General features: G+C 41.3%; 1 protein-coding gene across 7 annotated transcripts in view; it reads left to right on the top strand.

Moving 5' to 3' along the window:
• The window catches only part of DLG2 (discs large MAGUK scaffold protein 2), a 981,187-nt gene that overhangs the window by 61,186 nt on the left and 898,613 nt on the right, over positions 1–21,388 (top strand). Inside the window, exon 1 of one of the 7 annotated variants that reach the window (XM_085065721.1) lies at positions 10,131–10,181. The exons of 5 other annotated variants lie outside the window; for them this stretch is intronic. The gene's annotated coding sequence lies outside the window, so the exon portion shown is untranslated. Of the gene's footprint in view, positions 1–10,130; positions 10,182–18,655; positions 18,775–21,388 lie in introns of those variants that run through there. One more of the 7 variants, XM_085065712.1, reaches the window with a different exon arrangement.

Raw genomic sequence — 21,388 nt, 5'->3', positions numbered from 1 at the left:
GCCCCCTAAATGAAAGTATACATAATGGCAATATACAGAAATGAATTATCTGTATGTTAACTTGTGCAATAATTTCCACAGAGACCCTATTATGGACTTCTGAATTTGTAGCAAGGCAATTAGACAAGCACAGTCAATACTCCTAATCATAAAGATGGTTTCTGCCTTTATTAGTTTCTAGTCCCATGCTGAATGTATAGAAATCCTGATAACTTCAGAGTAGAGGCAATGAAGTGAGACTTCTCTCCCTGTAATTGTGGTCCTTGGGGCTGATGAACTGGTCTGAATCCTTGTGGATGCTTTGCTTGGAAAAACAGCCTCTATCAGGGGTGGGGAAATGAGATGATACATTGCTTTTCTTTTACAGAGATGTTCCATTAGTCCTTTCTGGTCAGGATCCTATGTGTGAAAGGATAAATCATAATCATAAAAGGCAAAAGCCATTTTTTACTGAGTACTAATGTTGAAATAATTAATGTGACTAATCTAGCCAGTCTTAAATCTTCTCCTTATAGCAGTGAGGATACCTCAGACAACCCTGTCCACCAGTTAGATAGGCTCAATCCTTTAACCTCAATAATAGAGGTCTCTGCAATAGATGATGCAGATTCCTAATATCTGTTTCCTCCCAAAGGAAGGGACTGGATGGCAGTATTTAATGTTTGGGTTATTAAGCTCAAAATCTTGTATAATGGCCAGGAACAAACACATGATGAATGTAAGTAAAGGCATTGCTAGTATAACTGAAATCATACAAATCCAATCATTATTAGGCTGGATTTAACTGTTTAGTAAAACATTATCAGTTCCAATAGTTATGCTCACACTTTTTAGTTTCTACCCCTTTTCCTGGTGTTGTGCTCACTCTTCTGTGGGCTCTAGGGTTGGTGGTTTCACTCTGGTTGTGGTGCTGAGCAGTGCTGGATTTTATGACAAATCCTTAGCATCTGAAATGGTTTGTTGGGAGGAATATGATGTTTATGTTGATGGTTTCTTCTTACTCCCCCTAGGGTCCACTTGTGGTGTTTTTATGTTTTCTAGCGCACTTTTATGCCTTTGCTCATTATTCATTGGCCTGCAGCTCCAGGTTGCATAAAAATAGTAAATACTTGATGTTCTTTTCGTATGTTAGATATTGTTCCTTTGTTTTTTATATCACTTCTAAACCCAGGTTTGATCAGCATTTCCTTTAATTGACCATGAATGATTTATTTGTGGTGATGAAGTCTCCAATACCACCCTGTGCCCCATTTCTTATCACCCCCTGACTGTAATCTGTATGCCATGTCCTGTGTCTCCCTCTGAAAGTTTCTGATATTGTTCCAGGCTTGTATATGTAACTCTATACCACATCCCTGTGTTAGAGCCATAAATATCTCACTCCAGATGGACTATTTGCTTGTTAGTTCTCTCTCTGTAAAACTGTAGTTGCACCACATGAAGACAAACCTAAGTAAAACAAATCAGCCATAGGCAACCTGGGCAATTAAACTGCTGTGTCAGCTAAACCAAATTAAAATAAAACTCCAGGCAAGCCAAGAAAATTTCAGATTGAGAAGGAGACAAAGCTCTGTCCTGAGGCCTTGAAAACTCAATACAAAACTAAAGGACTGTTGCAGTCAAGAGTGGTACCATATGACTGCAGGGTTAGATAGTTATGGGTGAATTAAAACTCAGTGCTTGGGATAAATCTTTCCTTTCTTTATAGAATGGGAGCCAGGAATTTTGTAGGAAAGGCTGTATTTTCAGGAAGAAAAGGGGTATTTTCAGGAAGAATGGGTTGTCTTGTTGGATTGAAGGACACTTATTTGTCATCTGCCTGTATTTGTCAATAATTTCCTCCTCTCTGTTGCCCACCCACATTTCCCTCCTGTTGATCAATTGTATCTAGATTTGCTGTAAGTGTTGATGTGTTGAAAATCATGGAATCATAGAATCACAGAATGCCTTGTGGTGGAAGGGACCTTAAAGATCATCTTGTCCCAACCCCCCCCCCGCCATAGGCAGGGACATCTTCCACTAGACCAGGTTGCTCAGAGCCCCATCCAGCCTAGTTGTGAATACTGCCAGGAATGGGGCAAGATGCCTAAAAACCCTGTGAAATCTGGTGGCTGGGTAGAGAAAAGAGGCTGAGATTAATTCCCCTCCACCCCACTGTTTCCCCTTTCCAGAAAAGTGACAGCTCTATACTTCTCCATATTGCTGCATTCCAATTACAGTATCTAGTCAGCACATTTGTAACTACAGCTTCTTTCCCTGCCAGCTGTTTGGGAATGTGATGGAGAGCAAACACTGCTGGAGAGGAAAAAGGGGTAAAACTGTGGGATGACAGCTAGAGCTGTTGATTGCTGTACCCCTCTGAAGGAAGCCAGGTCTGGATAGCTCTGTGCCCACAGCACTGTGTGTCCATGGATTATAAAATGGGGAGCTCCCAAGGGAACTGCTCCATTCAACTGCTGCAATGAGAAGTATCCATCAGTATTAACACTCATCTTTGAACCAAGCTGAGGTTGCTTTGCATTCATCCCTAGATGTTCTCCCACCTCTGCCTAGTGGTTTCCTTTCCCGTGTTTCCCATCCATCTTTATTTCTTCTCTTTCCAGGTGGGACCTCTTGTCCACCCTGCTGAGATCTGTCATCTGCTTTTCTTGGCCATCTAGAAGAGGGATATATAATGATTTTCAAAGAACTCGGGGCATAAAACCGACCTTGGGAACATAACAGGAGATCAGTGGTAGAGCTGCCATTGTTCATGGCACTGGTAGAGGTGGATCAGCATGGAGAACACTCAGTCAGCATTATGAAGGTTATCAAACAGTGATATTCCATGACATACAAATGATGATACTCACATGAGAGTTCTAAACATCTAGGACCTGGATGTTGCTCTCAGTTTACTAACGTCTCTGTCTAAAATATAGTCCAATTCTGGTCAGGGTGTTTGCAGGTGAACAAGCCTGTGGGCTGTTTCTTTATGTCTGCTACATTTTAAGCGCTACAGGCAAATTGAAGTTTACAGGCAAATTCTTTCTGAGAGTTGGCATTAAAGGAAATGTTAGGACATTTAAAAAATATATATTTTACAATGAGGGTAATTGATGGGTCAGCGATGCAGTTCCACTTGCTGAGAGTGATTTCCCTTTGATTAGGTTAAGCTTTCCAAATGAAATGTTCTGTAAGGTAACATGAGACATGTCAAACTTCACATTACTTGGTTTTGTTAGAAATGAAACAGAAAATGGAAATTTGTCAAAGCTCAAGCTTATGCAGTGATTAGTATATTTCTTGTTGTTTCTCAGCAGGTTGGTGTGAAGGTCTGTGTTTCCATCAGGGCAGCTGCCATTGAGACTGAATTCTCTAAATGCTAACAAAGAAAAAAATTCCTAAGTAGTTATAGATGTAGCAGCTAACAAATACTGTTTCACCCCTTCTGCCTTCTCACTCTCATTTATAAAGGCCTTTTCCCTTTGTGACTGGTGGCAAGTATTGCTCGTACAATGGGATTTTTGCCAGTAATTCCCAAAGAAATACGATAGAGTCCATGGGAACTGGTTGTACAACCTCATCACAGTTGTTCCTCTAGCCCATGACTCTATAAATTCCAAATTCTAGTTAATATATTTATGAGGCACAGTGCCACAAGGGACCATTAGCTCATCTGGCTTGATGGCCCATGCATCACAAGCAATTGCTCTTTATGCAGTACCCTTTACCAAGCCCAGCAGTGTTTGTGTTTGGATAAAGAATCCTTGCCAAAAAGGCATTGAAGTCTTGGCTTCAACACGTCAAGGTAGAAAGAATCAGCAGCTTTTACAGTAGTCTCTATCATTAACGTCTTGTTTAATTACTTTCCTGATTAAAAGGTATGGCTTATTTCTGATTTGAAGTTGCCTAGTTACACTTTCCAGACATTGTTTCTTGTTGTGCCTTTGGTAAATTAGAATTTGTTAATGTGACCTTATTGTCACCAGGGACCTTGCCAAAGAAAGAGCACTGTTTGCTTTTTCATTAGAGGAATGACTATTTAAATAGAAGAAACTCTTCAGGTGCCTCTCAGTGAGGCATTTCCATGACAGCCAGTGGTTGTCCTGGCACACCTGGGTAGTCTGCCCTACGTGTGAGAGTTAAAGTAATCCACCATGGCTGCTGCTTTGCCAGTGGAATATCCAACATGGCATAAAAAATTCATGTACTTTCACTTACACGTCTAGAGTTTTGGGGTTTTTTTGGTTTTTTTGTTTTTTTGGTTTTGTTTTTTTTCAGAGGAAAGTGTCCAAACCTTCTGCTGGCTTACTTATGCTATTCCTGATCTAAGATCTCTGAACTCTGCACACTTTAGTTTTAGCTAGTTTACTATTTTATTCATCCACGCAAGTCAATGGACTTGCTAAGAACTGGATAATGAATTAGAATGTCCATCCAGACTAAGTTGGCCTTCTACTTCTTTTTGTCACCCTGTTAAAACATCACCATTCCAGTTTCTTCAGTTTCTGCTATCTTTAGTTCTTGTGAGTCTATGGCACCAGCCTCTGAGTATGCTTGTTCAGGAAATCTTTGTTAAAATATATGGCATGCAGCATGAAATTTTCACATAATTTTCTTCCCAGGTGGGGATACATTAATATCACTGCCCCTCTGTGGGATTGAGCACTTCAGGTATTTCAAGCAGGATCATTTTAGTGTTTTTAGTCTGTGGTCCTGCTGTTCATAAAATAAATGGCTGTCACATATCAAGTAACTTAGACTTTCCTCAGAAGAACTGAATTACTAATCATAAGCTATTACAAATAAAAGAGGAACAGTTTATCTCCCAAAAGAGAGAAACCACAGATGGGAGGAAAAGTAGTGGTTAATATAGCAACAATTCTTGAAATAAGTGAATTGAGAAAAAATAAATGTGGAAAATAAAACCATTTGCACAGATTTAAAAGAGTAATAAGACAAAATCGAAAAGCAATGCAAATATGAAATCAGGAATTATGGGAAGCCTTACCTACTATCTATGAGAGATGCACTGAACTATTTAGACATATTCTTTACAGAATCCAATGAACAAGAACTTTTTAAAAAGTTGCCTGATTTTTAATTTCCTATTTAATTTAAAATAAGTTTTGCGTTATTTTTCTTTTTCTGTGTTACTGACTTGGATAGAAGAGTGATGTAATTTACAAGACAGCAGGATGATTATGTATTCTTCAGTAAGAACACAGATTGCTGAGTAAACTTGTTCTTGGAAACCAAAACCTATCCTGCTGATCTAATGATGATGCACTTGTGCCCAAGAATTGTATTTGTATTATTGCCAATGTTATCTGATACAGGAATACAAGAGCTGCCATGCTGAATCAGTGCAATGTCCTGTGCAGTTCAGTCCTGTACTTAAAAATCAAACAAATAACAATCCTGAGGGAATTGTTTTAAACAAGAATCTTCTGCTTTGTTTTCCTGAGCCAAGATTTAGATCTCAGCAGTGTCTTGTCAGTCTTCACAGTCCAATTCTGCTCTATTTATATGTTTTTTTCTCCATTGTGGAAGTACCTAGCTCCAGTTCCATTGGCTGAACCTGTGAGAGGCTCATGTGACTCACGAGAATCTGGCCAAGGCTATGTCCACAGACAATATAGTTTTAATTTCTGTGAAGTTTTCAGAGCAACCAGGGAACTTGCAAAGACATGAACCAACAAAACTTGTATGACTGCTGTCCTTAGTGCTTACAACTTTGCCTTGAAGAACTGCACCAATGGTAGAGGGTTCCCTTCCCTGGAACTGTGGAGTATTTCTTCCTCTGTGGGATATTTCCTTTTTGGAGTCAAACAGGAAATTCTGTCTTTTCACAGTCTGCTAGGAGAAAGGTGTAGATGTTCTCAAGTCTGTTTCTTTTTTGAGAATCAGCCAGTTTAGGGATTTTATATTGGCTAAAAATACTGGCTGCATTCTGAGAAGCTGAAATGGGACATCATGAGTGATTCAGCCAGCATAACATATGCTGTGGTTGGGCTGGGGGCCTACACAACCCCAATCACATTCCTGTCCCCTCTCCTGTTGGCAGTTCTTCCTGGATAACTGTGCAGGCAGCTGGTGTGGTCCCCAGAAAGGGGCAGGGAATGGGGGAGAGAGAAGGGATGTCCTTGAGAACCACTAGTCCTTGTTTCCACAAGCTGGCTCTCCAATAATCATCTATCTCAGACATATTGTATGAATTGAAGTGGACAGAGTGACCCAATACCTCTTCTCCATCTCAGTCATTATCTTATGTATTTCTCTATTTATCTTCTTGTTTCTTTCCTCACAGAAACGCACAGTCCAAATATTTTCATCCTCACCAACCTTGCTGCCCTTTGAATATTCCATTCTCTAGTTCTGCAATGTTCTTCTCACGACTGAGTGATCAGAGTTGCACAGTGTTCTAGAGAAAAGAGCAACAATGATTTATATAAGGCCACTGCAGCACCTTTGGTAGTATTCAGGGTGTCCAATATCTGCATCCAAAGGACTGTCCCTCCTATCTTGGAGTCCCTGAGAGGTTCTCAGGATTTAATTATGCAGTTCACACATTGCCTGCTTAAATGTGCTGTAGCCCACAGCTGAAAGAGAGCTTTGTGTGAGTATTCTGTTCCCTTCCTTCTGCTGTCTCATGGCTAATATTGATTCAGGGCTGGAAGAAGTCTCTTGCTTTGTTCTCGAGTTCCCATCCCTGGCAGCTCCTAACCTCATGACTATGCCCTGCCCCATAACTGGCTGCTACTCACAAGCTGGTGCAACTCTGACCAGTCCTGTGTGATCCAGGGGTGAATTCCCTGCTCTGCTGATGAGTCCCTGTGCCACCATTGAATTATAAAGGGTCTATATTAATTCTGATCAACCTTAGACTTCTGCAGTACAGATCAACAGATTCAGTAGCAACCCTTTTTATTGTCAGTATGGAAAAAGAGGCATTTCTAAGGTGAGAGGCATCCCCTGTTTCAGGTGTAGACTTCAGAGTAAGAGCAGTTCTACCTTTGAAGTGCCTCTCCTGGGCACATCCACACAGTAGGTGTCTTCACCTGGTAAAACAAGTCCTGCCCTGACTCACAATCTCCATCTGAATTATTACTGTCCTCTCTCCTTTTAGAGTGCAAATCTTTTATTCCTGCCCAGCTCTGATGTTAAGGTTCATTGGTTTTCATTGGGCATATCAGATATAACACAGCAACAAATATGCAGTCAAACCTGACCTTGTAGCTTTTACTTTTACCTTCTGTTAATCTTTTCCTTCACAACATCAGGAAAAGAGATAAATGGGCACTGTTCTCTCTCTTTGCATTCACTTTCCAAGGGATGCTGGCACATTTCCTTAACCTTTCCTTTTTGAATATTACATCTTTTTAATAAATTCCATTCATTATAAAAGCAAACAATTAAAGTAGCATCTGATATTTTGTATAGATAAATATGTGTACAAAATATGTACATTTTGCTTCGTGTTACTGTCATGAAAAAGGTGTATTTTATGTTATATTGCTTTTCTAGGGCATTACTAGCATAGTTATTAACCTCCTTTGCCTGATGCTGGATGGTTTCACTGGCTGTTTACATTCTCTTTTTCCCAAGAGGTAGGAAAGACAGTTCCAAAGATATGATCCTAGCTGCGTTCATCTGTCACATTTGTCTGCAGAAGTAGTTGCTATTTCTGTTTCTATATCCTTTCACATCAGATTTGAAGGACTCTTACATTTGGTACCTAGAGTAAATAACAGTTTCTAGAAAAATATTAATTGTTAATCTTTCTGGGGGAAATTCAGAAATACCCCTGACAGCTTCTGGGGACAATTGAAAGGGGACATTTTAAATGGGAGCTTTGACATGTCTTGTGCTTGTGTGTTCTCCTCAGCTGTATCAGGGGGATGGTCATCTGCTTCTACTCTAGAATGATATGAGATTTAAAAAATATAGATAAGCGTTTAGTACCTGTTACTTTAAATCAATGTTGTACTTGATGGATTTAAACTCTATAACTTTTCCTGTCTCCATCTGTATTTATATTGCTCTGAGTATCAATTGCTGTCTGATCCATCCTGAGAGCAGCCAGTAAAGAAAAATTTCTCTTCCCTCACTAGGGAACTTACAGAGCAAGAAAATGAAAACACATGAATAGCACTTGAAATCGGTGCATCCAGCCTGTCTGACCATCAGTGCTGATGGGAGTTAGAGCTAGAGAAAGATTAGAAAACATCTGAGCCCTCATTAGCTCCAGTGGGAGCTTGTGTAGAAATTGTGAGTATTTCTAGAAAAAACTGTCTCACAAAGGACATCTTTTGATTGACTGAATCACAAAAACAAGTTTAGGAGTCTTTTTGTCTGAGAGTACTTTTAAACTGCTTGAGACTATCAAGGAATGTGATAAACAGAGGGAGAAATGATAAATGGGAAGGAGTCATGGAGAGAGAGAGAGGCTGTTGGGATTTGTGTTTCATTTTTGTGGATTTGCTTCCCTAGTGAGCTGTAAGGAACTGTACGCAGCATGAGAGGAGCAAGATCATCTCTTCTCCCATGAAGATGACATAAATGAGCATCTGTAGTTAGAAGGGGGAGACGAAGGATTGTAAATGCATGTAAATATCTTAGGGGTGGTTGTCAAGAAGATGGGGCCAGACTCTTGTCAGGGGTGTCCAGCAACAGGGCAAGGGACAACAGTCATTAACTGAAACCCATAAACATCCATGTGAATTTGGGGAAAAGCTTCTTTACTTTGAGTGTGACAGAGCACTGGAATAAGTTGCCCAGAGAGGCTGTGGAGTCTCCTTCCATGGAGATATTCAAACCCCCCCTGGATTTGATCCTGTTCAGCCTGTTCTAGCTGAACCTGCTTTAATAGTGGGCTTGAGGTGATCTCCAGAGGTCCCTTCCAACCCCAACCATCCAGTGATTCTGCATGATTCCCTTCTCTGGGGCAGCTCTGTTTCCTTCCCACAGATGGTTTAGCAGCAATGGGGAAGAAGAGGTGAAAGAGGGACCCCCAGCATTAGCCCACTGTTTCTCTCCAGCATGCCAAGCAGAAGCAAGGAGAAAGCATGGAGGTCAAAATAATTTCCCATGTATCTGTAGATGCTAACAGATGCCTCTCATGAGGGAACAAACTGTCAGCTTAAGTCACAGAGTGTTCCTAGGTTTGCTTTCTGCTCAAGATACACCATGTCCCTGAGTGAGCAGAGGATGTTGCCTTGCAAGGAGCTGGGAAGATTAACAAGGCTAAAAGTAGTAGAAAAGATATTAAAGGTTAGAAATATGGAATAGTAGTAACACGGAAGTTCCAGCTTGGAAAGTTCAGTTCTTTACATCTGGGAAAAATAATCAGAGATTCAGCTGTTCTGCAGGAGAGAGATACTAATAGAGCACTAGAAATGAAAAAAACCCCAAACCTAGAGAAAGCAGTGGGAAACCATTTATATGTGGGCTTATATTTGCACTGAAGTGTATGATTTTGGGGCTACACACAGAGGCAAAATCATTATCTTCCAGGGAGGTGATGATCCACCTGTATCTGGCACAGGTGGAATAGTATTGCTGGGTCTGGCATATCAATTGCCAGACTGATATGGATGGAGAAACATGTCAATGGAAAAGAAAGGAGTGGGCACAATATTTTTTTATTTTTATTTTTTAATTTTTTTATTTTTTTATGTATGCAAGAAAGATCATGTATTTTATATGGCTTGGCAGTGATTTGAGTCAGAAAGAATAACATTCTACAAAAACTCTGAAGGCAGTAAACAGCAAGGAGTTAAAAATATGTTCAAAGTAGCAGAACAGGTGTGTGTATACAGGGTAAAAAGGATCAAGGAATGAGGCAAGAAAATACTGAGGACAAGACAGATACATATTATTGTGAAATAGCTCTGAGGGGGAAGTGGAAATTGTCTACCATGGACACATTTCAGCATCATCAGGAACATGCAGAGATGCCCAGGGTAACTCAGGTGCCACAGCAAACCTGTCCCAGCAGCACAGCGCTTCAAGCAGATACCTCCAAGCAAGACTTCTCTGTTGATGAGCAACAGATGCATTATTTAGCCCCTAAACATTTCCCAGGTGTGACTCATTCATGGTTCCTTACATAAACACAGACCTACCTCTCCTGAGTTTTCCAGAAGAAACCTGGTTTGAAAGAGGACCTAGAGGATGAGGGTGTCCTCCTGGCAAAGGTACCTGCCTTCTCTCTTTTCTCTGTGGTCATATTCAGATCCCTTTCAGAGTTGTGCTTGATGTGACCCTTCTTCTGTTGCTATGAGAGCAATCCTTCCCTCTCTCCCTTGTGCTCTCTCTCGTGGTCAAACTCAAGCCCAGAGAGATGCCCTGGTTTTCCCAGGATGTGACCAGTCTTCTCTTTCCAGAATAAACAGGCAGGACAGCAGACCTGCTCACTGCTGCTGCTGTCTTTGCCCTGATGCGAGCTGTGCCTCTTCCCCACCTGTCTGCTCAAAAACATGAGAATGTGAAAAACTAGTTACACCATTTAGGGCTCTGCTTTCCTTGAACTGATGCTGTTAATCTGTGATATTTCTCTTTTCTTCACAAGTTCTCATTTCCTTGACTTTGCCACTGGGTTGGAGTCCAGCATCCTATGGCATCCCTTGGGAAGGGACTGGTGGATCCAGGCTGGGCTGAAAGGGGGTCCTGGGCTCTGGGGAAGGTGAGGGAAGGCTCTGGGCTGTACCCACAATTCAAGATTTCCAACCAGAGCCCTTTCTTTTATTTGTGATACCTAAGGAGATGCTTTTCAGTTGTTTCTATGGAGACTGTGATGCCTTCTTTGATTGCAACTTTCACAGGGAGTTTAATAAGACCAAGCAGCCTTTCACTGCAGCTCAGGGGTTGAGCTCCAGTGCAGCCTAGTAAGCAAAGGTCATTAGTGTCTGATAGCTGGGCAGGGACCTTTGTATTATTCAGCAATTAGTATTCTTCACTGATACCAAACCCACAAAGAACAGCAGAGCATCACTTGGGGATGAGCAAATTAACATTGCACAGACTTTAGTGCACTGTTTATCAATGAATGTCAACCCCCCCATGTTTATGAGGACACAATTACTTGGCTCTGTTCCTCCCCTGCTCCTTTCAGATTTATTCTATAACAAAAAAACCCCAACATCCCATCCAAAGATAGATGTGACTTTGGCTATGTACTTGTGAGGGCTCCTGTGTTTAAGCTGTTCATGGTGATGTGTCCAGTACCTTAGAAGCATGAGCTGGGTAGAGGGCTTGTGTGTTCACTAGCAGCAGTGATGGAGCTGCTCTCCACTATGGAGAAGTATGAGGTAGGAAATGGTCAGAAGACACTTATCAGTAGAAAAAAACCCTAAAACCTCTGGGGTACATGTAATGTTTGTTTCAGAAAGTGTTGCCTGGCTACTACCAAACAGCCTGTTTCCCTCCCCAAATTCACAGTGTGGAATCTGTCTGTTAAATTTTAAACATGTGACACATTCTGTAAGGCACAAATGAGCAACGCAGTTATTTCAACACATTAAATGCTGAAGACCAGTGAATCAAATAGTCAGAGCTATCTTCCTCTTCTTCTGTTTCTGTACATTTAAGCTCCAGTTCTTCATCAGTGCAAGGTCCTGTAACACTACAGCCTGCTGTGGATGTATAGTACAGAGAAGACAAGTTGTCTCTGCTACTCCTTCCTCCTTGCTTTCTTTCACTGCTCCAGCATGGGGTTCATCCCATGGGGCACAGTCCTTCACAAACTTGTCCAGTGTGGGGCCTTCCCACAGGCTGCAGTTCTTCATTAGCTGCTTCAGCATGGGTGCCTTCCAGAGGGTACAGGGAGATCTCTGTTCTGGGACCTGGAGCATTTCCTTCCCTTCCTTCTTCACTGACCTTGGGGTCTGCAGGGCTGTTTCTCTCACATCTTTCCCTTTCTCCCCTTCCCCCCTTTCTTAAAATTTTTATCTCAGAGGTGCCACCATCATCACTGATGGGCTCAGCCTTGGCCAGTGTTGGGTCCATCCTGCAGCTGGCTGGGATTGACTCTGTTTGACACGGGAGAAGCTTCTGGCAGTTTCTCACAGAAGCCACCTTATAGCATCCTTGCTGTCAAAAACTGTGCTACACAAACCCAATACAGCTGTGAGAAGCAAATATGTTTTGGGAAGTATAATTTCAAGTGTTCCTGTCAAGGCAGCAGCTGGGCAGATCCTAGAACTTGTGGTGACATGATAGACCTTCTTCAGTCAGTGTTGTGGGATTAATTGTAAATTGCTTAGGCTTTATTTGATTTTTCCTTTTTTAAATTTTAGTGCATATTAGAGACTTGCTGAAATGTGAGGTGTGTGCTGCAAAGGCTGGAAATCATAAACTAGAGATAAAAAGTAATTATTTAGACAAGTAAAATCCCATACTTGCAATTGTAGCTGTTATTTGGCACAAAACTCAGCCAGTGGTCATTAAATAGCAGCCTGTGTAACATTTCAGACAGATGGAAAAACCTCTTTCATCTAAGTTGTTGAAGTAGGTGTTGCTCTGGTCTGTGGTATCAGAATAAGCAAACCACAGTGGTGCTGCAGCACAGAGCAGTGGGGTTTAGGAAGCAGCAGAAAAGGAGGATCTGCTTTAGATCAAATGCTGTTCTGAGTATGAGCAGAGACCCTCACAGCAGCCTGAAGGTCAAGGAGATGTTCATATGGGTTCCCTGTATGTAGGCTGCCAGTTCCAACTATCTGCTCCAGGGAATATGCAGGCAGCCTGCTCCATGCTTGTAAGGATAGTATAAAACATTTGATTAATGAAAAGGAGGGTGAGGAAGAGCATCTGGAGTTCGATATTTTCTGGAAAACACTAACCAAGCTTCTTCATCTTAAAAAGCATGACGTTGTCCAGTATTTTAAAGAAATAAAGTTTAAAAGCTTAGATCTGTAATGACCAAAGATAAATTTGGTTATGTCAATAGTGCCCTTTGCATTCAAATAGCAAAAAAATATTTTCTTAGTCACAGGAACTGTACTTGTACTTCTAGATTAGGATGATTTTGGTGACAGGCAGCTTAGCATTCTTTTTGTTCGGTTTGCAACGTAGCCTGGGGCAGCTGACCCATGAGCTATTTTTTGCTTTGATGAATCCTATCTCTGTGTGCCTCTGCTTTGAAAATAGATATAAAAAGAGATAGGCAGTAATTTAATAAATAGGCACTGTAAAGCAGAGGTAACAGGAGGAATGACTTGAAAGGTATTATTAATGGCATTCCTGTGTCCAAAGTGCCAGAAGGGTTCAGTCAGGATTACAGCTGTCAAAGCAACGGGCAGGACAGGCTTGGCTTTCCACAGCCTTTGTATTCAGGAGCTGTTAGTTCTCAGTTTTTCTTACCTTTTCTCAGTCATCCTTTGGGCTCCACAAGAGCTGCATATTTATTTTGTTTTGTCTGTTGCTGGTAGAGAGGTTCTGGATGCAAATAGAGTATTGTGTTGTGTCCAAGGTGCACAGATTAGCATGGGAAGAGTGGCATTGGCAGGGATTCTTCAGCAACTGCATCTGTGTAAGGACCAATGGGTTGACACTACTTATGCAATGTTGACAGCTTTGTATCTATGTTAGGGTTTGCTTTATGGAGTAACACTAAACATTAGCATAAAATAAAACCTCCAAATGATGCTAAATTTTATGGCTTTTGGAGAAGCTGGGAACTGTGTTGAAACCCAACCTTGGAGTAGAAGATCATCCTGCTTAGTTTCTAATATCTGGTTGAATAAATATTTTTACATCCAGCACTGGATCTTGGTTTTAATTTTAATCAAATTTTGGGGAAGTAATTTAAATGTTTATGGCTACTTATAGAAAAATCAATGGAAAATGTATAATTTTGGACCAAATATGCTTAAACCCTGTAAATATGGATGGGCATCTTGCTCCAGGCTCTGGTTTGGAAATGTTGGTCAGTAATAAAAATTACTCATAATAGCTTTTATTGTGGATTCCAATAATGCCTGGATACACAATCATCAGGTAAATGGATTTTTTCCTTCCCATTTTCTTAATCTGAAAGAAGACTGAGCCATTAAATCCAGCCTAAATGATAACTAAACATCTAACACTCCCCATGAAAGTGTTTGCAGCTGTGTTCTCCCATCACACATACCGTGAGAATTCTGTTATAGTAAATTGAAGCTGTTAGTGTCACAATATTGCCATCATTATGTGTTCAAAATATGAGTCAGGTCCCCAGCACTCCTTGATGTTCTAATATCACAAATGTGTCTAGTGTTTTATTTTCAGCTCTGGTTTCTAAGACTTTAGAGGGGAATCTGCCTGTCCCAATGGAGTGTAAAATTTTAAGGGCCACATCTAGCCTGCAACAGTGATGCAGCCACTTTCCTCCTTCCTCATGGCTACTGGCAGGAACTCCATTTGTCTACTTCCAGGGTTAAATGGTTTTCCTCTGAGCTCATCTGTCTCCCAGTCTCATCAGCACTGCCTGCTGCCCTTTACCACTTCCTCATCCTTCAGAGTCTTTTCTCCCATCTCCTCACCACGACTCACTCAATTTCCTGTGTGCATCTCTTCTGCCTGTGGCCCTGATGGGATGTGAGAGGCAGTGGTGATTCCCTCTATCCCTTCCTGGTGGACTGTGGAGAATGGCAGCTCCCATTCTGGCTTCAGCTGTTTTAATGAGGAAAAGGAATGGTGGTTTTGAGAGAGAAGCAACTAATGAATTGATAACCTTTCATGATGGCACATGGTGAAGCATGTTTGAAAATCACAGAAATATGCAACTTCTGGGGAAGTGAACAAATTTAATGCTTCATTTTGTGTTAAAAGACTTGACAAATAGGACTATGTCCAGAATAAACATATTTTAGCAGGTACTTTTACATCCTACTGACTTCAGCTTCCCATTACAGCTGTTTTCTTAGCTGCTTCCCTGGTTAACAAATTGAATTGGTACCTTTTATCTCTCTGAAGCAAGGGCAAGTCTTTTTGCTGTCCTGTCAAAGGAATTTCTGTGCCATTTCTTAACCTATATAAGCTACATTGCACATAGATAGAGATACTAGATATACATTTGATTAGATATATAAACTAGATATTAAAGTCTGCTTCTGGATGTTTCCTGCAATAATGTGTCAGTGTATATAAATTCATCAATCCATGAATCAATCAGTCACTTTTCACTCTGGAACCACATCATAACCAAATCTGTATCTGAAATGTGATCTGAACAAAGTGGGAGGATTTTCACCAACAGGACTGCAATGTGCAGCTGATTTTGTGTCAAATTTACCATGCAGAGACCATCTGAGGGTGACATGGCAGTCATAGATAGCTGTGTGCAGAGGGCTAGAGGAGAAGGAATTGGAGCAATGAGCTCATGTTAGTGCTTCTGGGAAGCCTGTGCTGATGGTTTCCTGCATACATCCCTCCAAGTCATTTAACTGCCAGGCCTGTCATCCTGCTTGGAAAAGGAAAGGACAGAAAGCAGTGGGAGGGGATGCAGAAGATACCGGGGTGGCTACTGAGATTAAATCAGAGCAATTGCAAACGTTATTTTGTTTCTGATGGAAATTGTCAATTCCTCCATTACTAGCAACTGAGAAATTAATTTCCTGGTTATCTTTCTGACCACTCCATTAAAGAGAGATAGATATGGGAATGGTCTCCATAGACTTTGGCAGTAATATTTAGCTTTTTATAAAGTACAATAAACTTTAGAAGACTTTACAAATCTTATGGATCCCAGCCTCATTCATCAGTTGGGTCTTGTTCTTTTGTCAATGAAATCTCATATCTATCTCATAGAAGTTTCCACAGACCACTTAATAACTATTTTATGGTTTAATTATGGCAGGGCTGTCTCAGTTAAAGGCCTGCTATATTTAAGAAATAAGTTTTAATTGCCTATTTGTTTTTGCAATATTTCTTCCTTTATTATTTCATTTTTATCTCTGAAAAACATTTGTTTCTGTCAGCTGTGAGCACCCATGCTGCTTTAAGAGCGTGGTGAAGTGATGAACATTTATTTCTGTGCACCATTAAACTGTCATGAAGAGAATGTGATTGTAGTACACCATGGCATTCCCTGCTGGATAAAAGTAGTCCCTAGGGCCCTGAATCATGATCCCCTCAGGTGCAAGTAGGATGCTGATGTCATTCTTCCCTCCAGGTTGCAGCTGCTGGAGGAATGGCAGAACAGGGCCCACATGGGTGGAGTATATAAGCTGCAGACTCGTTTACCCCATAGAGTTTGCATTAATGCTTAATTATGTCAGGGAAGGGTCTGAACAAATGATGTCCCTGCAGTTTCTGGCCATCTCTGCTAAGGGGCTTTAACTCTCTACAACTCTTGAAAGGAAGTTGTAGCCAGGTGGGAGTTGGTCTCTTCTGCCAGGCAACAAGTGACAGGAAAGTGAGAAAATGGCCTCACATTGTGTCTGGGGAGGTTTAGATTGGATATTAAGAAAAATATCTTCACCAAAAGGATTGTCAAGCACTGGAACAGAACGCCCAGGGAAGCAGCAAAATCACCATCTGTGGAGGTATTTAAAAGATGTGTAGATGTGGCACTCAGAAATGTGGGTTAGTGATGGACTTGGTAGTATTAGGCTAATGGTTGAACTTAATGATACTACTGGTCTTTTTCAACCTTAAGAATTCTATGTTTCTAACTTATGAAAACGTCTAACTTACTCTCCTTACCCCATCTGTATCTACCTGTGATCATTAGTAAAACCCCTTACAGTTTCCACCTAGAGCTTTTTTTTTTTTTAATCAGCACAGTGTGCTGTTCAGTGCATCTGCATACCAAACACTTGCTACCTTTTCATCTCCTTAGGATCTAAGGCTCCAGATTCATTATCCCTAATAATGTCTTGTAAAGTAAGCAGCAGATCCTTGCATTGAATATGCATAACAGGTGGGGCTGTGTATGCATGACCATGATAGATGTATTGGGTGCTCTCTCTTGTCCTTTTTGCATATTCACTCCCCCAGAGACTTCACTGGATCTTCTCTAGTCCTACATCACTGCAAACAGCATGCCTACCATTGCAAACTGTGGGGATGATTAATGGAAAACCAGCTAAGAACTATAATAAAGCTCTGTGTATGTCAGAATGGGGGTTAATTCTCAATGTTTCAGTAAAGTGTAACACACAATTAAATCTCCCAGTTGTGAAGACCTTAAAGGAGTGGTGTTTAAAAAGGGTACTAATATAGCAAGGAATCCAAACTCTGTATTAAATTACATCCATGCCAGTCTGTAGTTATCTTAATTGAAGTCACCTGTGCCAGATTTACAGTGTCAGAGCTGGAGCAGGATCTGACCTAATCTGAGCAAGGTGTGATGCACATCAATGATGTTGGCATAAAGGCAATTGGAAAAGTGATTTGAAAATAGCAAGAAGTGTTTTAAAAACACGTTTCTCAGGTGCAAAGGTTGAAGTAAAACTCAAATGTCAGAAGTATTATAACTACAATCCAGGAATGTTTTACAGTATAATATGAAGCAGAAAATACCTGTGTCTTAACAGGAGTTGTGTACTTTCCAATACTTTTTTCCACTTTAGCTTACAAATGTATAAATTTTGGAAAACATTGTGTCCCACACTAATACATGAAAAATGAGGTGTATGTTAAAGTTGTTTGGAAAATTTTGGCAAAGTGCTTATATTTTTCTTGTTTTCTGTAACAACTACAGCATCAGTTTTCAACATGGACTGAAATACGAACACAGTCTAAATATGTTTCAGTACTTTAGAAAACTGTGTAACTGCTGTTGAAATAAGTATTTTCACCACTTTTTTGATGCAAGTTTTACATAAGAAAGGATGTAAGTTCAGACTCAGGATACATTCATGCAGACAGCTCAGAGCAGGGCTTGGATCGGGATTTCATTGCCATCAGCTTTGCTTCTAATTTTTTGAATCCAGCGTAAGAGAATGTGTTAATCAAAAGGAATTACAAGATAGTGAAAATACAGAGCCAGTTTTGGCAAGCAGGTTTTTTTTCTGTAGACTGATATAGTTACCTTAAGGAATTTGATTTTCTATAACACACTTACTGAACATCCTGTTGTGTCTTAATCTACTTCTGAAGCGCAGAAAGCAGCTGTGCTTCATTAGCTTCAAGTTATTATGAAGGTAGAATATAGTGTTGTTTCGTGAGTGGGAATACTGAATGTTCAACAAAATGTGGTGCCTGTAATTCGCATTTTTTTTCCCCTTGTAAAATGATATTCCCATTCTCATTCTGCCTCTAGACCTTGCTGTGAAAAATGAATACACATGACCTGTAAAAGTTGCTATGCTTTCAAATGGGCCTCTTCTAACATCTACTAACTGGTTGCACTCCCTTTGCAGTTTGGAATTGTCAATGTTGAGTTTCTCTATTAACAGAGCCTCCATGTCCTAAAAATGCAGGGTTATATCTCTCATCAGTGAATAAAACAGGGGCAGTGGGTGTTGAGGAGCACTCAGTGCAGGTATCGGGGTGAGCAGCTGCAAGTGGAGCTCTGGGGGGGAAGCCCAAGCCAGGAGGGTGTGAGCTGAGCTGATGTCCAGCTGAGCCTTGGCAGCACACAGGGCACCTGTGGCCCATCCAGGTGATCAGACACAGCAGGAGCTGATGACTCCAGATTGTTGGGTATTTAGACTGTGAGGGGATGAAAGCCATGGGGCTCTTTTGTTCAGGGTTCTTCCTCGGAGGTAGTCGCTTGGGCTGTTATTTTGTTAGTGCATTAAGATAAAATTGTTTTAGGGCTCTGGACGTCTGGGACTCTGCTGTGGGAAGCCTGGGGTGGAGCAGGTAAGGAGAGCTGGTGTGCCTGTGTGAGGTGTAGCTGCCAAGGGAGCTCGGGTGTGATTGCCAGAGTGGCTCCCAGCAGGGCAGTGTCCTGACCAGGGGAATAGCTGTGCTGTGGCTTGCAAGCTGCTCTGGCTATGTTGTTTGGGCGTGGAGGTACAGTGCTTGTCACGTACTGCAATTCTTGTCGAAGAGGTGAAATACAGCCTGGAGCAGCATTACCGCTCCCCAGGGTAACTCCGCAGTGTTACTGCTGTGCTGCAGTCTGCAGTACCAAGTGTTACCTGCAGTTCTCACTGCTGCCAGCTCTGAAAAGGGCCTGGCTCTGTCTTTTTTACACCTCCAGCAGTGTTAAGTAGCTGTAGATAGCACTGAGATTTGTCTCGTTCCTTCTACCTTAACACCAAGTAAATCTGATTCCTAGAGCTGCTTCTCAATATCCTGTGTCCTTCAGCCCCCTGGCTATCATGATAATCTTCCCTGGATTCCCTTTAGTATTCAGTATCTTCTGGGCTGTGGAGCTGGAACTGGACACATGAATTGAAGTGAAAGTCATGAGAGAGTTATAGTATTACAGCTAATGATTGCAATCTTGCACCTGAGGAAAATGCATGAACAGTAGGTAATTCTTGATGGCAGAAATGTTGCCTTGGGGGTTTACTGATTTCTGTCACTTTGCAGGCACAGTGAGATAGATAATGAAGGAGTGAGATGGGCTTTCAGTGAACAGTTGTGAGATTCATATCCTAAAAATGCTCGTATATTTTATTTAAATGGAGGCACTCTCATTTAGCCAGTAATTCTGCATTCTATATTGGCTATGCTTTGAACACTCAAGCACTGTCCTTCACATCAATGTTAAACCATGGGGTGGCAGAGGGCAGGTGACTGAGCCTTGGCTGAAGGTGACATGAGTGAGCTGTGGGTGGTGGCTGGACAAGGAGCATGGTAACCCTGACCATGCAATTTCTGCTGTAAGGCATCTTGAAATTCACCATACATCACCAGGTATAGAAACACAGAAAAGTTTGTGTTGGAAGGGACCTTAAAGATCATCTAGCTCTAACCTCCCTGCCATGGGCAGGGACACCTGCTAGACCAGGTTGCTCCTGGTCTAATGGAAGGCGTCCAACCTGTCCATGAGCACTTCCAGGGAATAGGACATCACAATTGCTTGCGTAAAACTCTAATATTAATCTAGTATTTGGAATTAAAAGCAATTAATCTAAGTAGGCGCCATGCACTGAATCATGAACTATACCCTGATTTCTAAAAAATATTTATCACAGCATCTTTACTGGCAACTGAATATTTCCATCCAATAAGATACTGACTTAATCAAATATATTGGTCCTGTAAACAGCAACTTTTACCAATCTTCAGTGGTCAGATTTCCCCTCCCTTTCATGAGTTATTCAAGGAAGTCTTACTCTGCAAGCTGTAGGATACTGGAAGTGACTTGATACCTTTTCAGAAAACAATATGTCATTCATTCAGGCTGGCATATATACAGGGAATAACAGCTTATTGTACCTGATACATATTTGTTGGACTGAGTGCAAGGATGAGATGGTGAAATATAATGCCCTATGATATACAGCAGGTTGGGCTAAATGATCTAATGGTCTCTTCTGAATACTCAAAGTGCTGGGCTGTGTGCCAGAAGCCAGGCAGGCTCCTGGTGTTCCCACAAGTCACTGTATTCATCTACCCCTGTCCTCCTAAACTCTGTGGTGAAACTCCCATTTGCATCATTTAGAGCAGGATATTGATGTGGGCAGTTAATGCTAAAATGAAAAGTACAACCAGTTTTGTTGGGAACCACTGGGAAGTGCTGGATAAGGGAGACACAGCCTAGGGTAAATAGGTCCCAAATGCTGCTAAAACTAAAAAATTTGCTCTAAAATACTTATACTCCATTGGATCAGTATCCTTGTTTTTTCTTCTCAGCCTCCAGTTCCTGGCAGCTCTCTGGCATGGGACTGCCAGCGATGCCTTGCACTGCTTGGAGGGGCCTCTCCTGACATTGCTATTTGGCACTGAAGAGAATTTGCTTTACAAGCTGCAGTTTCAAATTCTAACTCAGCTGATCTCTGAATCCCTGTGATGCCTAAGCTTTTTATATATCTTTTCATATATTTGTAGTTTTGTAGATTGCTAATGCGTCGCCCTAGCTCCAATACCTTTTCTATCCTTTCCCCTAGATTTTAGAACAATAAACTGACCTTCTAAACACATTCCTGAAATATTGTTTAGTCTTATTCCAAGTAGGGAACTTAGAATAAGACATAATAAGAAGTGGGGCAGAGAGAGAACCCCTTTAGACCAACTCCAAGGGGCTGACCCAGGGGTGGGTTACTGGAGCAACTGAATTTCTTATTGGATGTACACGTTAGATATCCTAATTAATTAACCAACCTTATAAAATTATAGAAAGTCGATTCCAGGTGTGCCCATCACCACTGGGACACATGGAAGCTTCCAAATAAAGGGCTGCTTTTTACTTTACTATTCTAACACTATTGCAAGGGTTTTTTCTCTTTTAATTATAGGCAACACCCAGCAGTATAGTTGTCTTCTCCTGTTCCCCCTGCTCTTGCACCAGCACTGCTGCTCT

Source organism: Lichenostomus cassidix, chromosome 1, assembly GCF_008360975.1.
Source record: "Lichenostomus cassidix isolate B80296 chromosome 1, HeHo_3.0, whole genome shotgun sequence".
Lineage (NCBI taxonomy): Eukaryota > Metazoa > Chordata > Aves > Passeriformes > Meliphagidae > Lichenostomus > Lichenostomus cassidix.
Note: the sequence above shows the minus strand (reverse complement) of the source record. Positions and strands in the feature narration are given on the sequence as shown.